This window comes from Heptranchias perlo, unplaced genomic scaffold (genome assembly GCF_035084215.1).
Source record: "Heptranchias perlo isolate sHepPer1 unplaced genomic scaffold, sHepPer1.hap1 HAP1_SCAFFOLD_79, whole genome shotgun sequence".
In the NCBI taxonomy this organism is placed as follows: Eukaryota; Metazoa; Chordata; class Chondrichthyes; order Hexanchiformes; family Hexanchidae; genus Heptranchias; species Heptranchias perlo.
Genome location: NW_027139824.1, coordinates 1,547,477 through 1,554,885, shown reverse-complemented (window position 1 = coordinate 1,554,885; position 7,409 = coordinate 1,547,477).

The window sequence follows — 7,409 nt, the reverse complement described above, 5'->3', positions numbered from 1 at the left end:
TGAAAACCAAAAAAAATTGACAAAAACCACGAAAAGTTCTTGTATTTTAAGATAAAATCTTACTCTATTAAAGAAAAAACTTCCAGCTCGCTGAAATATGTTCATTTGCTGAAAACCATCAAAACCACGAAACGTTCTTGTATTTGAAGATAAAATCTTTTTGCTTTGAAGAAGAAAGATCTAGCTGACTGAAATAAGTTCATTAGATGAAAACCAACAAAAATTGACAAGAACCACGAAAAGTTCTTGTATTTTAAGATGAAATCTTACGCTATTAAAGAAAAAACTCCCAGCTCGCTGAAATATGTTCATTTGCTGAAAAACAACAAAACCACGAAAAGTTCTTGTATTTGAAGATAAAATCTTTTTTCTTTGAAGAAGAAAGATCCAGCTGACTGAAATAAGTTCATTCGATGAAAACCAACAAAAATTGACAAGAACCACGAAAAGTTCTTGTATTTTAAGATAAAATCTTACGCTATTAAAGAAAAAACTCCCAGCTCGCTGAAATATGTTCATTTGCTGAAAACCAACAAAACCACGAAAAGTTCTTGTATTTGAAGATAAAATCTTTTTTCTTTGAAGAAGAAAGATCTAGCTGACTGAAATAAGTTCATTAGATGAAAACCAACAAAAATTGACAAGAACCACGAAAAGTTCTTGTATTTTAAGATAAAATCTTACTCTATTCAGGAAAAAACTTCCAGCTCGCTGAAATATGTTCATTTGCTGAAAACCATCAAAACCACGAAAAGTTCTTGTATTTGAAGATAAAATCTTTTTGCTTTGAAGAAGAAAGATCTAGCTGACTGAAATAAGTTCATTAGATGAAAACCAACAAAAATTGACAAGAACCACGAAAAGTTCTTGTATTTTAAGATGAAATCTTACGCTATTAAAGAAAAAACTCCCAGCTCGCTGAAATATGTTCATTTGCTGAAAACCAACAAAACCACGAAAAGTTCTTGTATTTGAAGATAAAATCTTTTTTCTTTGAAGAAGAAAGATCTAGCTGACTGAAATAAGTTCATTAGATGAAAACCAACAAAAATTGACAAGAACCACGAAAAGTTCTTGTATTTTAAGATAAAATCTTACTCTATTAAGGAAAAAACTTCCAGCTCGCTGAAATATGTTCATTTGCTGAAAACCATCAAAACCACGAAAAGTTCTTGTATTTGAAGATAAAATCTTTTTGCTTTGAAGAAGAAAGATCTAGCTGACTGAAATAAGTTCATGCGATGAAAACCAACAAAAATTGACAAGAACCACGAAAAGTTCTTGTATTTTAAGATAAAATCTTACGCTATTAAAGAAAAAACTCCCAGCTCGCTGAAATATGTTCATTTGCTGAAAACCAACAAAACCACGAAAAGTTCTTGTATTTGAAGATAAAATCTTTTTTCTTTGAAGAAGAAAGATCGAGCTGACTGAAATAAGTTCATTAGATGAAAACCAACAAAAATTGACAAGAACCACGAAAAGTTCTTGTATTTTAAGATAAAATCTTACTCTGTTAAAGAGAAAACTCCCAGCTCGCTGAAATATGTTCATTTGCTGAAAAACAACAAAACCGCGAAAAGTTCTTGTATTTGAAGATAAAATCTTTTTGCTTTGAAGAAGAAAGATCTAGCTGACTGAAATAAGTTCATTGGATGAAAACCAACAAAAATTGACAAGAACCACGAAAAGTTCTTGTATTTTAAGATAAAATCTTACGCTATTAAAGAAAAAACTCCCAGCTCGCTGAAATATGTTCATTTGCTGAAAACCAACAAAACCACGAAAAGTTCTTTTATTTGAAGATAAAATCTTTTTTCTTTGAAGAAGAAAGATCTAGCTGACTGAAATAAGTTCATTAGATGAAAACCAACAAAAATTCACAAGAACCACGAAAAGTTCTTGTATTTTAAGATAAAATCTTACTCTATTAAGGAAAAAACTTCCAGCTCGCTGAAATATGTTCATTTGCTGAAAACCATCAAAACCACGAAAAGTTCTTGAATTTGAAGATAAAATCTTTTTGCTTTGAAGAAGAAAGATCTAGCTGACTGAAATAAGTTCATTAGATGAAAACCAACAAAAATTGACAAGAACCACGAAAAGTTCTTGTATTTTAAGATAAAATCTTAATCTATTAAGGAAAAAACTTCCAGCTCACTGAAATATGTTCATTTGCTGAAAACCATCAAAACCACGAAAAGTTCTTGTATTTGAAGATAAAATCTTTTTGCTTTGAAGAAGAAAGATCTAGCTGACTGAAATAAGTTGATTGGATGAAAACCAAAAAAAATTGACAAAAACCACGAAAAGTTCTTGTATTTTAAGATAAAATCTTGCTCTATTAAAGAAAAAACTTCCAGCTCGCTGAAATATGTTCATTTGCTGAAAACCATCAAAACCACGAAACGTTCTTGTATTTGAAGATAAAATCTTTTTGCTTTGAAGAAGAAAGATCTAGCTGACTGAAATAAGTTCATTAGATGAAAACTAACAAAAATTGACAAGAACCACGAAAAGTTCTTGTATTTTAAGATAAAATCTTACTCTATTAAGGAAAAAACTTCCAGCTCGCTGAAATATGTTCATTTGCTGAAAACCATCAAAACCACGAAAAGTTCTTGTATTTGAAGATAAAATCTTTTTGCTTTGAAGAAGAAAGATCTAGCTGACTGAAATAAGTTCATTCGATGAAAACCAACAAAAATTGACAAGAACCACGAAAAGTTCTTGTATTTTAAGATAAAATCTTACGCTATTAAAGAAAAAACTCCCAGCTCGCTGAAATATGTTCATTTGCTGAAAAGCAACAAAACCACGAAAAGTTCTTGTATTTGAAGATAAAATCTTTTTTCTTTGAAGAAGAAAGATCTAGCTGACTGAAATAAGTTCATTAGATGAAAACCAACAAAAATTGACAAGAACCACGAAAAGTTCTTGTATTTTAAGATAAAATCTTACTCTATTAAGGAAAAAACTTCCAGCTCGCTGAAGTATGTTCATTTGCTGAAATCCATCAAAACCACGAAAAGTTCTTGTATTTGAAGATAAAATCTTTTTGCTTTGAAGAAGAAAGATCTAGCTGACTGAAATAAGTTCATGCGATGAAAACCAACAAAAATTGACAAGAACCACGAAAAGTTCTTGTATTTTAAGATAAAATCTTACGCTATTAAAGAAAAAACTCCCAGCTCGCTGAAATATTTTCATTTGCTGAAAACCAACAAAACCACGAAAAGTTCTTGTATTTGAAGATAAAATCTTTTTTCTTTGAAGAAGAAAGATCTAGCTGACTGAAATAAGTTCATTAGATGAAAACCAACAAAAATTGACAAGAACCACGAAAAGTTCTTGTATTTTAAGATAAAATCTTACTCTATTCAGGAAAAAACTTCCAGCTCGCTGAAATATGTTCATTTGCTGAAAACCATCAAAACCACGAAAAGTTCTTGTATTTGAAGATAAAATCTTTTTGCTTTGAAGAAGAAAGATCTAGCTGACTGAAATAAGTTCATTAGATGAAAACCAACAAAAATTGACAAGAACCACGAAAAGTTCTTGTATTTTAAGATAAAATCTTACTCTATTAAGGAAAAACTTCCAGCTCGCTGAAATATGTTCATTTGCTGAAAACCATCAAAACCACGAAAAGTTCTTGTATTTGAAGATAAAATCTTTTTGCTTTCAAGAAGAAAGATCTGGCTGACTGAAATAAGTTCATTAGATGAAAACTAACAAAAATTGACAAGAACCACGAAAAGTTCTTGTATTTTAAGATAAAATCTTACTCTGTTAAAGAGAAAACTCCCAGCTCGCTGAAATATGTTCATTTGCTGAAAAACAACAAAACCGCGAAAAGTTCTTGTATTTGAAGATAAAATCTTTTTGCTTTGACGAAGAAAGATCTAGCTGACTGAAATAAGTTCATTGGATGAAAACCAACAAAAATTGACAAGAACCACGAAAAGTTCTTGTATTTTAAGATAAAATCTTACGCTATTAAAGAAAAAACTCCCAGCTCGCTGAAATATGTTCATTTGCTGAAAACCAACAAAACCACGAAAAGTTCTTTTATTTGAAGATAAAATCTTTTTTCTTTGAAGAAGAAAGATCCAGCTGACTGAAATAAGTTCATTAGATGAAAACCAACAAAAATTCACAAGAACCACGAAAAGTTCTTGTATTTTAAGATAAAATCTTACTCTATTAAAGAACAAACTTCCAGCTCGCTGAAATCTGTTCATTTGCTGAAAACCATCAAAACCACGAAACGTTCTTGTATTTGAAGATAAAATCTTTTTGCTTTGAAGAAGAAAGATCTAGCTGACTGAAATAAGTTCATGCGATGAAAACCAACAAAAATTGACAAGAACCACGAAAAGTTCTTGTATTTTAAGATAAAATCTTACGCTATTAAAGAAAAAACTCCCAGCTCGCTGAAATATGTTCATTTGCTGAAAACCAACAAAACCACGAAAAGTTCTTGTATTTGAAGATAAAATCTTTTTTCTTTGAAGAAGAAAGATCGAGCTGACTGAAATAAGTTCATTAGATGAAAACCAACAAAAATTGACAAGAACCACGAAAAGTTCTTGTATTTTAAGATAAAATCTTACTCTATTCAGGAAAAAACTTCCAGCTCGCTGAAATATGTTCATTTGCTGAAAACCATCAAAACCACGAAAAGTTCTTGTATTTGAAGATAAAATTTTTTGCTTTCAAGAAGAAAGATCTGGCTGACTGAAATAAGTTCATTAGATGAAAACTAACAAAAATTGACAAGAACCACGAAAAGTTCTTGTATTTTAAGATAAAATCTTACTCTGTTAAAGAGAAAACTCCCAGCTCGCTGAAATATGTTCATTTGCTGAAAAACAACAAAACCGCGAAAAGTTCTTGTATTTGAAGATAAAATCTTTTTGCTTTGAAGAAGAAAGATCTAGCTGACTGAAATAAGTTCATTGGATGAAAACCAACAAAAATTGACAAGAACCACGAAAAGTTCTTGTATTTTAAGATAAAATCTTACGCTATTAAAGAAAAAACTCCCAGCTCGCTGAAATATGTTCATTTGCTGAAAACCAACAAAACCACGAAAAGTTCTTTTATTTGAAGATAAAATCTTTTTTCTTTGAAGAAGAAAGATCTAGCTGACTGAAATAAGTTCATTAGATGAAAACCAACAAAAATTGACAAGAACCACGAAAAGTTCTTGTATTTTAAGATAAAATCTTACTCTATTAAGGAAAAAACTTCCAGCTCGCTGAAGTATGTTCATTTGCTGAAAACCATCAAAACCACGAAAAGTTCTTGTATTTGAAGATAAAATCTTTTTGCTTTGAAGAAGAAAGATCTAGCTGACTGAAATAAGTTCATGCGATGAAAACCAACAAAAATTGACAAGAACCACGAAAAGTTCTTGTATTTTAAGATAAAATCTTACGCTATTAAAGAAAAAACTTCCAGCTCGCTGAAGTATGTTCATTTGCTGAAAACCATCAAAACCACGAAAAGTTCTTGTATTTGAAGATAAAATCTTTTTGCTTTGAAGAAGAAAGATCTAGCTGACTGAAATAAGTTCATGCGATGAAAACCAACAAAAATTGACAAGAACCACGAAAAGTTCTTGTATTTTAAGATAAAATCTTACGCTATTAAAGAAAAAACTCCCAGCTCGCTGAAATATTTTCATTTGCTGAAAACCAACAAAACCACGAAAAGTTCTTGTATTTGAAGATAAAATCTTTTTTCTTTGAAGAAGAAAGATCTAGCTGACTGAAATAAGTTCATTAGATGAAAACCAACAAAAATTGACAAGAACCACGAAAAGTTCTTGTATTTTAAGATAAAATCTTACTCTATTCAGGAAAAAACTTCCAGCTCGCTGAAATATGTTCATTTGCTGAAAACCATCAAAACCACGAAAAGTTCTTGTATTTGAAGATAAAATCTTTTTGCTTTGAAGAAGAAAGATCTAGCTGACTGAAATAAGTTCATTAGATGAAAACCAACAAAAATTGACAAGAACCACGAAAAGTTCTTGTATTTTAAGATAAAATCTTACTCTATTAAGGAAAAACTTCCAGCTCGCTGAAATATGTTCATTTGCTGAAAACCATCAAAACCACGAAAAGTTCTTGTATTTGAAGATAAAATCTTTTTGCTTTCAAGAAGAAAGATCTGGCTGACTGAAATAAGTTCATTAGATGAAAACTAACAAAAATTGACAAGAACCACGAAAAGTTCTTGTATTTTAAGATAAAATCTTACTCTGTTAAAGAGAAAACTCCCAGCTCGCTGAAATATGTTCATTTGCTGAAAAACAACAAAACCGCGAAAAGTTCTTGTATTTGAAGATAAAATCTTTTTGCTTTGAAGAAGAAAGATCTAGCTGACTGAAATAAGTTCATTGGATGAAAACCAACAAAAATTGACAAGAACCACGAAAAGTTCTTGTATTTTAAGATAAAATCTTACGCTATTAAAGAAAAAACTCCCAGCTCGCTGAAATATGTTCATTTGCTGAAAACCAACAAAACCACGAAAAGTTCTTTTATTTGAAGATAAAATCTTTTTTCTTTGAAGAAGAAAGATCTAGCTGACTGAAATAAGTTCATTAGATGAAAACCAACAAAAATTCACAAGAACCACGAAAAGTTCTTGTATTTTAAGATAAAATCTTACTCTATTAAGGAAAAAACTTCCAGCTCGCTGAAATATGTTCATTTGCTGAAAACCATCAAAACCACGAAAAGTTCTTGAATTTGAAGATAAAATCTTTTTGCTTTGAAGAAGAAAGATCTAGCTGACTGAAATAAGTTCATTAGATGAAAACCAACAAAAATTGACAAGAACCACGAAAAGTTCTTGTATTTTAAGATAAAATCTTAATCTATTAAGGAAAAAACTTCCAGCTCACTGAAATATGTTCATTTGCTGAAAACCATCAAAACCACGAAAAGTTCTTGTATTTGAAGATAAAATCTTTTTGCTTTGAAGAAGAAAGATCTAGCTGACTGAAATAAGTTGATTGGATGAAAACCAAAAAAAATTGACAAAAACCACGAAAAGTTCTTGTATTTTAAGATAAAATCTTACTCTATTAAAGAAAAAACTTCCAGCTCGCTGAAATATGTTCATTTGCTGAAAACCATCAAAACCACGAAACGTGCTTGTATTTGAAGATAAAATCTTTTTGCTTTGAAGAAGAAAGATCTAGCTGACTGAAATAAGTTCATTAGATGAAAACTAACAAAAATTGACAAGAACCACGAAAAGTTCTTGTATTTTAAGATAACATCTTACTCTATTAAGGAAAAAACTTCCAGCTCGCTGAAATATGTTCATTTGCTGAAAACCATCAAAACCACGAAAAGTTCTTGTATTTGAAGATAAAATCTTTTTGCTTT